The following is a 12,345-nucleotide window of genomic DNA, read 5'->3' as shown; positions in this document are numbered from 1 at the left end:
TACAATTAACAACATTAAAGTAATTGAAAATTCAGATCTTTCAACTGTCCTTATATCTTATCAATACAAATTTTAACTTTGTATGCCCCATTCTTTTCAGTATTTTTCAATGGATATATTTATTTGTATATTATTTCAATAATGGTATATATAATTTCATTTTTATTTAGCAATAATTTTGTAAATATGTCCTACCTAGCCTTTATATGTAAAGTTCAATGACTTTTTGGTTCATTTAGGTTCATATCATTTCTCTATTTTTAAATATTTCGGTTGTCATACGTGAATGTTGAGCATTCCCCAGTACTTTACATTTAATGGCTTGGTTCCCAGGCTTGCACTATTGAGGACAGATGAAGCCTTTTAGGAAGTGGAACCTAGTAAGAGGCCTGGTAGCCAGGAAGCATGTCTTTGAAAATTAGCTTCTTCCTTCTCCCTTTTGCTTCCTGGTGATAAAGTCAGCAGTTTGTCCTGACACATACTCCCACTATGGTGTCCTGTCTTGTCACAGGCCCAAAGCAGTGGGCCAGTCAGTCAGGAACTCCAAAGCTATAAATCAACTATTTCTTAGTGACAAAGAGCTGACTAATGTGTAGGCTAATTTCTGATAATGCTATTATAAATAGCATTACAATAAATACCTTGCAAGTGTGACACCTCCTTTCCTTACCTTCTATTGGATTAACAGTAGCAGGAGTGAAATATACATATTTTTGAAATTTGTATAGAGTTTGGATGAATATTATCAATATATGATAATATTCAGAAACTTCCAGTTTTTCCACCTCCTAAGGATGGCATTTTTGATAATGATAGCTACTTGATAAAAAGGGGTAGCTCCCCATCACCAGCTCTGGTTACATCTATTACATGCATACATAGACATATATAATATGTACATATTATATATACATATAAAATACATGCGCACATATGCTTTTGTTCAAGATAGAGTATAGATGACTGTCTTTAGGATATTACAAAAACCAACGATTCAGGGAGTTGGCTGAGCTAAATTGATCTCTGAGATCTCTTTCATGCTCAGATTTACTGGGCTGTATTAAGACTGGTACCTTGAAAACAAACAAACAAAAACCAAAAAATAATGGTGTCTTGGCCAGACAATGGTGGCTCATGCCTTTAATCCCAGAACTTGGAAGCCATAGTTAGGTGGATCTGTGAGGTCAAAACTAGCCTGGTCTACATAGTGGGTTCCAGGACAGCTAGATTCATGTGGAAAGATCTTGTCTCACAAAACACAAAACAAAAACAAACAAAAAAAGATGCCTTGCTGTGAGGAAAACGATACAGAAGATGTAGTTTTTGCTCTGAGAACTAACTGAAGACACAGCAAGTATATGTTATGAGAATATTAGAGACGATGTGAATGACAGAAAGTTTTCCTATTTTTATGGTCTCACCATATAGCTCTGTCTACCCTGGAACTCACTATGTAGGTTAGACTATTCTCAAATTACAGGATCTTTCTGCCTCTGCCTCCAAGTTGCTGGAACTAAAGGTGTGTCCCAGCATGCTCAGCCTTTTCCTCAGTTTGTTAAGGTAGAAGGTTAAGCTGAGATTTTGGGTATAACCCAGGCTTGCCTGGAAGTAACTCACTGTGTGTCCAGGCTGGCCTTGACCTGAAGATCCTGCTACCTCAGTTTTCAGCCATTCCTTTTTTTTTTTTCCTTTTGCTTCTGTGGATTGATTTAACCCAGGATCTTATGTATGTTAAACATACACCTTATCATTCATGTCCCAACTCATTTTTTCTTTTTCTTTTTAAAGATTTATCTATTTTTATTTTGTATATGTAAGTATTTTGTCTGCATGTACATTTGTGCACCACATACATGAAATGCATGCAGAGACCATCAGAGTGCATCCGATCTCCTGGTACTGGATTTACAGACAGCTGTGAGGCACTATGTGAGTGTTAGGAACCAAACTAGGTCCTCTGAAAGAACACCTTTTAACCACTAAGCCATCTCTTTCCGTCCCCCCTTTTCCTTAATGTGTGTATTTATAGTATTGGTGATCAGAAATAAAATTGAGATGTAGAGACCTAATTTTCAGGCAGTCTTTTTAACTAGATAGAGAAAGGGGGCTACAAAACAGGAACAATGCTCGCTATAGGATATCCAGTTGCCAAGCAACGGAGAAGAACAGGCATTGTATTTGAATTGTTGGAATGATCAGCACTCTGGCCATTTTCATTAGATATGAGGATGGATTTTGAGGAAATCTCTTACTAGGACTTGAGATATGGTAGAACACTTACCTAGATGCACAGACCCTGAGTTTGATCTTTAAGCAGCACACACAGCACAACACACACACACACACACACACACACACACACACACACACACACACACACACACACACACACACAATCTCTACATGATCTCTTTCTTTAGTGTAAGGAATTTCCTGTGTAAACAGATGAGTGATCACTTTGTCACAGCAGGTATCTAAGCATTACCCTGGATCCAGTGGTTTGTTGCTATTTTCCTTCTATGATAAGGAGACAAAGGGTGGGCATATATTATCATTAGCAAGAGAGGAAGCGACTCTTGGTGGGTTACAGGTCTATGAATTGTGGATTAGGACTGTGAGAACCTGTGTTTGTTGTCCCCTATTTCTACTTCCTTCCCCCTTGAGGTTTTCTTTCTCTGTAGTCCTAAGGGAGTTCTGAAGAGTGGAGGCTTGTGCTCCAGAACTGCTCAGAACTGATTTGGGACTGTTTGCTTTATCTATTAGAGGAATGGAATGTCTTTTTCCAGTGGGACATAGTATTTGCATCAGGCATCTAATATGGATTAAAAGCTGCAGGCAGAATATCAGCTTGACTTGGAATTGACAGAGTCTAGAAAATGAAGACTACAGTTTATCAAATACACACAGATCAACAATTAGCAGTGGACTAATAGTGACTAATGGCTCCTATCATGGTAGAAGCCAGCATTTGGTATAATCCTTTCATAGATCTTTTGGTTCTCTGTGTGCAGCCCACATAGGATCCGGCAAGATTTTTTTTTTTTTTTTTTCCGAGACAGGGTTTCTCTGTAGTCCTGGCTGTCCTGGAGCTCACTTTGTAGACCAGGCTGGCCTCGAACTCAGAAATCCGCCTGCCTCTGCCTCCCGAGTTCTGGGATTAAAGGCGTGTGCCACCACGCCCGGCAAGATTTTGTTTTTATACTCTAAAAGAACCTGTTGGTTTTTTTCTAGATTAATAGTATATTATAGAATATGACAAGTGTGGTTTGTCTTCAAACAAAAAGTGGTGGTTAAAAAGAGCCTTCTGTACAGCATCTGGGAAGGGTTTAATTTTAGGCAAATGCCTGTGATGGCTCATAGTCTCAAGAAGGCAATAGGTGATAGCATAATTCAGGGCCCTGAGTTTCCTGGAGTAGTATGTCTAAAGTCTGTTTAAGTAATAGTTGACATTTTCCACTCTTCCTAAGGCCTGGAAATGCCAGGCACAATGTAGTTTATAATTAACCCCAAGGGTTTGGGAAAGGTTGCATTTTCAACAAAAGAAAGCCACTTATCACCTAGCAGGGACATTGACAGCCTAAGTAAAAGGCATTTGTAAGAGGCATTCAGTACTTCTAGAGCCTTTTTAATATAGTAGGGAAAACATATCCATCCTATAAAAATACCTGTAAACAAAATAATAATAATAATAAATATCTGTGAACACTAATAAATGTTTATATCCATCTTTAGGAGGTTTTTGAGTAAAGTCTAATAGCCAATTTCCCCTTATTAGGTACCAGGTATTAGAGAGGCTTTTCAAATTGTGGAGCCGCTGAGTGGGTTTAAAGCTTGCTTATTTTGTATGCAAATTTGATAGGTGCAAACACTTCTTTAACAATTTTATAAGTGCTTTTCATAAGAAAGTAGCTTTTCCTTAGGTCCCTGGTGAGTGACTAGCCTCTGCAGTCAGTCTTTTGTCCATTGATACAGAATCCCCACTTACTCCATTTTTGTACACCTGATCAAGGGCATTTGGCATTCTGATTAGGTCAGGAAAATCTGGGACTATGTGCTTCTGTGGGATCCTGTGTGAGAGCTTGGGTTTTAGCTACATGCTTTGCAATCTTATCTGTCACTTTGGCTTGTTAAGAATCCATTCTATGGTGGCGCACGCCTTCAATCCCAGCACTTGGGAGGCAGAGGCAGATCTCTGAGTTCTACAGAGTGAGTTCCAGGACAGCCAGGGCTACACAGAGAAACCCTGTCTCGAAAAACAACAAAAAACAAACAAACAAACAAAAATGGATTCCATCCTATTGGGTTGGGGGGGTGGGATGGGGATTTTTGCGGGGAGGAAGGACCAGGAAAAGGGATATTTGAAATGTAAATAAATAAAATATCCAATAAAAAGAATTCATCCTATTAATTTTCCTTTTAGTAAGTTCTTTCACTTATGTAAAGGGCTATACTGATGGAGAACTTTCAGCCTTTAGCATTCTTTTCCAGAAGCCATAGACATACGATAGTAGGAATTCTTACATCAAGCCTATGTAGCTGCTTAAGGTCTTTCTTGGCCTCACTATAGGGCCTGAGTAAGGGCAATGGGATTTTGCTTTGGGGACTGAGGCATAAAGAGGAAGGGCATTTGCTTCTATAGTATGGCAGGTAGCTACAGCATCAGCCTATTCCTTTAATAGCTTTTGTAAAACTATTGTCATCTGTAAACAGCCAGCCTTGGAGCTATCCAGAAGCATATTTTTAAATATGATTGGCTGGAAAAGGTTTAGTGATCTGTATATATTGATAATCTAGAGGAGACAAACTTGGAAGCATGATAGTTGAATTTCAAGTTTTAGCACACATGCAGGGCTTGATAGGTTCTCGGTGATGCCTCTTGATTTCTGAAACTCTCTGAACTTGGTAAAGTTTGAGTTTCATATGTTACCCCAAAATTAATTTTTAAGCCTTTTAAACAAGCAGAATTTAAAAGTTAAAAGTAGTTTAGGTAGCTACTGCTTTTAAATAGCATGACTATCACTGAGCCACTAAATCTTGTTGTTTATAGAGAATAGATCATTGGTCTTGGGATGTGTCATAGTTTATAGGCTAAAATCCCTAAAGTCAAACCTGGCACACCATATAGAAAAAGCATGGAAGCTTTCAGGAACCGAGGAGACCTAAAATGGAGGTGTGCAACTTAGTTTGGTCTTCAGTTGGTCAAATGCCCTTTGATCTTCTTAGACCAGCACAGAGGCTTTTTCTAATCCCCTTTAATGCTTCTCACTAGTTTCATATCATTTAGGACGATATTCAGCAAAAAGCCTTTAATTCCTAGAAACCCTCAAAGATGCCTTGTAGACTTGGGGTTAGACAACAAAATGGAAGCCTGCTTTCCATTGGGGGCTAGTGTGCAGACTTCTAGGGTAAGAATCCTACATGCTGAACTTTTTGAAAGGTAATCAGCAACTAAATTAAAAGTATAGTGGTTTATACCTATAACACCAGCACTTGGGAGGCAGAGGAAGAAACAGATTAGAGTTCAGCCTGATCTACATAGCAAGTACCAGACCAGCCAGTCACACTACAGAGTGACTCTGACTGTCTCTGTCTACATGTTTCTCTGTCTGTCTGTCTGTCTCACACACATACACACACACACACACACACACACACACACACACACACACACACACACGCTCTTTACACACAGTCACACACACATGAAGAAGAAGAGAGAAGAGAGAAGAAAAAAGAAGAAGGAAAAAGTAGCTATGATACAGTAGCCTGATTTATCTTAGTGGTAATATCAATACCTCATTATCACTGTATTTAGATAGGATTCCATTTTATAATTGTAATGTTAGTAGGTCTTGGGCTAAAGCATTACCAAACAAGTAGACTGTCCCTAAATTCCTAAGGCAATACTATCCTGGCATACTGGATAGCTTCTTGAGTTTTGGAGTTCTTCCATTTAAAGATAAGTCATGTATATGAGTAAAATGGTATGTAAAGTAAGATGTCATTTAAAAGAAAACAATAAAATATTTAGCTGGTATTTGAATAAGGTCTAGAATTTCTGGCCTATAGAAATAGATGGAAACAACAATTTCACTTATATCCCTGAGATTCTTTGATGGGGATATTTTCCAGAGGGTGTCTTAGTGGGATTGTTGAGTGTTATGTTGGAGATTGGCATGCTTGAATAAGCTACTGGCCAAGAATTTTCTCAATAGGGTCTGTATTCCACAAAGACATTTGGATTTAAATGGGATAATCTTTTCTAAGAGTATTGGACCCAATGTTTTAATTTGATCTGACCTGGGGACAGCTAATTGTATGCCCTGGGTTGGTGGTATCCCAGAGCGTGAGCTTCACTGAATCAAGTACTCCTTCAAAGAAGAGAATCTTCTCCTGTTTAAAGAGGATAGTAAATGAATTCCCTGGGCTGGAGGAACCTCCAAATTTGGCTTCCAGTTAATGAACTGCTTCTTCCTTGCTTAGTCAATAGATCCCTTACTAACAGAGGGGTGATGTGCTTCAGGACATAAAGAAAGTACATAAAGAAATTGGCTTGGAATCTAGGCAAGATGGTGCACATCTGTAATCCCAGCTGTGAAGTTTAATCAGGAGGATCAAGAGTTCAAGGCCAGTCTTAGTTATATAATGTGGTCATAGAGGTGGGGTGTTGTCTGAATACCAATTTCACAAGCAAGACAAAAAGTTTGGTTTGATAAACAGCCCAGTGGGTCAAGTCAGAACAGAATAAACAGATCCATTAATCAGTGAACAGTCAAGTGATTTGGCCTACCACATGGAAAATGACACAATACATACATGGGTTTTTTTTTGTTGTTTTGTTTTTGTTTTTTAAAAAAAGAAAAAAGAAAAATACCTGAGTATAGTAATACAGGACTTTTAATTCCAGCCCTTGGAGATCAGAGGCAGGTGGATCTCTGAGTTCAAGATCTGCTTGGTCTATAGATTGAGTTCCAAGATAACCAAGCCTACACAGAGAAACCCTGTTTTGCAAACCAGACAAAAAAGAATAGAGCTGGGTTTTCATTCCTTTACTGTATAACCTCTTAGACCTTTAATAAGTTAGTTTCATTACCTACTTCTTTATACCCTTGGCAAGACACGTAGGGAAATGCTACATTTATTCCCTGTGGGCATCACAGCTGTAATCCCACTTAGAGTTGGGTGTTGCTGTTTTTGTCTGTGTCTTAGTTACTATTCTATTGCAGTGAAGAAACACCATGACCAAGGTAGCTTGTAAAAGAAAACATTTAACTGGGGTCTAGCTTACAGTTTTAGAAGGTTACCATATTATTATTATGCCCAGAAACATGGTGCAAGCAGGTAGGCATGGTGCTGGAGAAGTAGCTAAGAGCTTGTATGTTATCTATAAGCACATAAGAGGAAGAGAATAAGTCTGGCCCTGGCCTGAGTTTGAAACCTCAAAGCCCACCCCTAGTGACATATCTCTTTCAACAAGACCACACCTTCTCCAACAAGACCATACTTCCTAACCCTTCCCAAATACTTCCACTAACTGGAGACCTAGCATTCAAACACATGAGCCTATGGAGCCATTCTCATTTAAACCTCCACATTCTGGAAGGCAGATCCTACACTATATACACTGTGACCTAGATGAGTAAGAACAAATTTATCTGTTGCCTCTTCAGCCTCAGTTTTAGTCTTTATAGATATTATAGAGCAACAAACCAAAGCTATCATTACATTTTTTATTAGGTGAAGGATAGGAGAAACTATGATTTTTATGAGTTCATCCTGGAATTTATTGGACTTCTCTAAAAGCTTGACAATTTTTTCTTTTTATGTCCTAACTCTGAAATGGGGAAGAAGACATATACTGTAATGAAAGCCACCCACCTCTCTGATCGGATATGGCCCTAAATGAGAAAATTTCAATAGTTGATTCCAGTTTTGTGTAAGAGTCCCACAGGAGAAGTAAGGGCTACCTTCTTTGGAGTAGAGCAAGGCAGAAGGGGAGTGGTGCCACATGAAGTGGTGGTAGCAGAGGAAGCAAAGCACTATGGAGACAGGATGTCAGCAGATCCTGAGTCCAGCCATGGTGGTGGGCCATAGGGTGGGCCATATACAATGTACTACCTATCTCTTCTGAACAAGGATTGTTTTTAAATGATAGTTGTAAACTATGTAGATGCTATAGTTGTTTATTTTAAGTTTTGGATCTTGGATAACCAAACATAAATCTGTATGTACAGATTTCCCGTTTTTCTTGTCTCTTGCAGCAGCAGTTCAGATATAAAATGGCTTAAGAATTTAGAAAGCTATTAAGGAGCCATCTTTTCTGACTAAGAGCATATGCCATCACATTTAATCTCAACATTTGGGAGACAGGAACAGATGATCTCTGTGAGTTTGAGGCCAGCCTGCTTTGCAGATTGAATTCCAGGTCAGTCAGGGCTACATAGTGAGACCCTATCTCAAAAACAAAGCCAAAGACAATTATCTCTTTTTTTTCTTTAGAGAAAGAATCCTTCTTTTAGAGCCCAGGATTCCTGTAAATCTAATGACTCACAGTAAGTGGCCCAGGGATGTAGTATAAAACCCAGGAATGACCCACACACACGCTATGTTCATGGATCTGTGACAACAGGACAAGAGTAGCTTGAGACGGTACAGGCTGGCTCTCTAAAGGAATCTATCCTGGCTCTCTAGTTTTAAGAAAATCTATCAGGTAATGAATACATGTATGTATATATGTTCACATATGTGTGGGTATCTTAGGTGTTATCAAACACAATGACTAAAAGCCGCCTTGGAGGAAAGGGTTTATTTTACTTTATAACATGGTTCATCATCAAAGGCAGTTGGGAAAGAACTCAAACAGGGCAGGAACATGGAGGCAGGAGGTCATGGAGGATGCTGCTTACTGACTTACTCCTCATGGCTTGTTCAGCCTGCTTTCTTATGGAACTCAGGACCAACAGCTCACTCATGACACCACCCACAATGGACTGGGCCCTCCCACATCAATCACCAATTAAGAAAATGCCCTACAGGTTTGACTGCAGCCTGATCTTAGGAAGACATTGAGGTTTTCTCTCAGATGACTTGAGCTTGTATGGAGCTGTCTTAAAATCTAGCCAGCAGAATGAATACTGTGTATGTTGGTGTGTGTGTGTCCAGGGTTGATGTGTGTCTCCTCAGTTGGTCTCTATTTTATTGATGGAGGCAGGATTTTTCAGTGGCACTCAAAGATTGCTGATCAACTAGTCTAGCTAGCTGGCTGGCTCAGGGGATTCCCTGTCTGCCTCCCAGGAACTGGGACTACAATGGGCCACCATGTCTGTCTAGCTTCTCCATGGAATTTGGGGACCTGAAGTTCAGTCCTTATGCTTGTGCAGAAAGCAGTTTACTCACGGAGCCATCCCCCAAGTCCACAGATAACTGATTCTTGAGCTCTCTCTTCAGCCCCACAGATATTAAATTTCATTCTCATTCCAATCAAAACCCAAATCACAATCCAATTTACATACAAAATTAGAATAGCAAACAAGGTGCCTGAGGTGGTAGGCGGCGGCATCATGGAGAAAGCATGCAAGTCGTGCAAGGGGAACGGCATTGGAAAGGGTGGCCTAGTTCTGAAAGGACTCAGAGAGGGGTCAAGGGATTCTTGTCAGTCAGATGGGTTCTAAGACATGGGAGCAGTGGGAAGAAGGAACAGAGAGGAAGAGAAAAGGGAAAAGAAACCACATTAAACAACAATCCATGACTGAAGACACGAACCTGTCAGATGACATAGTAACTACTTTTAGCCAGTGACTTTCGTCCTCAGATGGCTGGCCCTCTGAAGGTCTTATGGGACCAGAGTCTTAAATGAGAAAAAGATGAAAAGAACTTAAACCCTGGAGTTCTGACAAAGCTGGAGTCCAGAAACTTCACTAGGTCCCAGTGGTGGAGTATTCCACTGCCCAACTCCCACATCCAAGTGCAGGAAAGGGTAAAGAAGAGGGAACTTCTGCCTCTAGGGTGGAAGAACTGGCAGTCTCGGGGACATCCGGAGACAACTTCCTGGATGGCCACTCTGGAGAAGACCCAGGCAACTGCTCAGCTGGAGATCAAGTTTCAGGTTCCAAGTTAAACAGCTCTTGCGTATCATATCCGTGTACTTCCCTGCAGTTACTAGGGTCATATTGGACACAAGGGAGCTTTGATCTAGCAAGTACAGAAATGACTGAGATACAGAGAACAAACTACCAAGAAAAGCCTTAAATAGGAAGAAAAGGGGGTGCGGGAATAGAAGACAGCATTGATTGTATGAGATTTAGCTTGTCTGCTGCCAAAGGGGAAAAGATAGTTGTCAGGTTATCTCAGATGTGGTCATCATTGTTCATCATGAAGGTGGTGTTTTTAAAGACTCTTGTCTTTGTGCTGTCAGGACATTTCCATATGTAAGAGACAGCTACACCGCATTGTGTCGGTGATGACGCCCTTACCCCCCCCCCCCCATCCCACCCGGCACCTGGTTTTGCTTGCCTTTTTGTTTGTTGTCTCTTTTATGATAAAAAATAAAATGATAGGCACATTTTGGTAGGCCACACATTTATACATTAAAGGCATGAGATTTCTGTTGCATGTGCAGCTATAAATTTCCCTGTGAGTCATGTATTAGTTGTGTGAGCTTTGCTGTGTTTTCATTTTAATTTTCTTCACAGTATTTTCTGATTTCTCTCTGATATATTTAAATATTTAAGAGTGTTGATTGCAGATTTGGGCAACACAAACGGTCTTTGATGGGGTGGAAAGGGAAGCAAGGGTTAGGTATATATGAGAAAAGTTTAAGAAAGGGTAAATCAAATTTATTGTATGCGATTCTCAAAGAACTGATTTTTTACAAAGGAGCATGTTGATTTTGTATTTGTGTTTTGTTTGTCTATTTATTTGTTTGTTTGTTTGTTTGTTTGTTTGTTTGCAGTACGGGGCATTGAATCCAGAGACTTCTGCGTACTGGGCAAGTATTCTACTATTGAGCCATATCTCCAGCCTTGTTTGTTTATATTTTAACTTTTTACTTTTACTTGGTGTGTGTGTGTGTGTGTGTGTGTGTGTGTGTGTGTGTGTGTATTTAAAAGTGAGAGGACAATTGCAGGGGCAGCTTTCTCCTTCTCCTTGTGTGTTCCAGGCATCATTCTCAGGTCATTAGGCTGGAAGGCACCTTTACCTGCTGAGCCGTCTCTCCAATCTGCCGATTTTTTTGTTCTCTTTCTTTCTTTCTTTTTTTTTTTTTTTTTTTTTTTTTTTGAGACAAGAGTTTCTCTGTGTAGCCCTGGCTGTCCTGGAACTCTGTAGACTAGACTGGCCTTGAACTCACAGATTCCTACCTGCTTCTGCCTCTGGAGTTCTGGCATTAAAGGCATAGGCCACCACCACCACCTAGCCTGATTTATTCTTTGTATAAGTCTAGATGACACTCTGTAGGCCAAGCTTGCTTAGAACCTACAGTGCTGCCCAAAGTGGCTTCAAAATTCATAATCCTTTTTCTTCAACTTCTCAGGTGCTGAGATGACAGCAGACACATGGTGCCATGCCCTCAATGAAGTTAATGTCTACATATTTTTTATTGCCCCAAATTTGATTCTTTATTAGTTTATTATTTCATTCCATTGCAGTTAGAAAACTTGTTTTTTTATTTCTATTTTTTAAAATTTATCAAAGTTTGTTTTAAAGAATATCAAACATAGTTTATGCTGGAAGATGTCTTGTTGGCTTATGATATTGAGGTGGTTTTCTCTTCAGTTGTTCAGTCATTCTACTCATTACTGAAACTGGAGTATCTAGGTCTATGATTGCTACTATTCCATTGCATATTTTCCCCTTGATTGTATACATTTTTGTTTCCTTGAAATTTGATATTCTTTTATTGTGCATGTATATTTGTTTAATGAATTAACTCTTTTATCATCATAAAATTTCCTTTATTATTTCCAGTAATGGTCACTGTCAACAACTATTTATTGGTTGTTTAATCTAGTTGCATTTAATGCTTGTATTAATACAGTTGTAGTTATAATTGCTATTTTAATTTTTCCTGTGTAGTTAATATCTTTTTGCTCATTTATTTATTCTTTACTATTTTTCTTTCAATGAAGTGAATGAAGCATTTAAATTTACTTTATAGTTATCAAAATATTTTGGGTTATTTTTAATCAGTGCTTTAGGGTTATATGTACTATACAGAAAATATATAAAGTACACACATACATATGTGTGTGTATACACCAATTGATTAGTGTCCGTTTCAAGCACATACTAGTTTATACCACAATTCCAGTGTGGTATTTCGATGTCACCCTTATACAGATCCAGTAT

At 39.2% G+C, this 12,345-nt stretch overlaps 1 protein-coding gene across 6 annotated transcripts in view; it reads left to right on the top strand.

The window, feature by feature from the left end:
• Hormad2 (HORMA domain containing 2) overlaps nt 1-12,345 on the top strand; it is a 95,398-nt gene that overhangs the window by 40,059 nt on the left and 42,994 nt on the right. The gene's annotated exons all lie outside the window — the stretch shown is intronic.

This window comes from Mus musculus, chromosome 11, assembly GCF_000001635.26.
Source record: "Mus musculus strain C57BL/6J chromosome 11, GRCm38.p6 C57BL/6J".
Lineage (NCBI taxonomy): Eukaryota > Metazoa > Chordata > Mammalia > Rodentia > Muridae > Mus > Mus musculus.
This window is presented reverse-complemented; position numbering and strand designations above follow the sequence as displayed.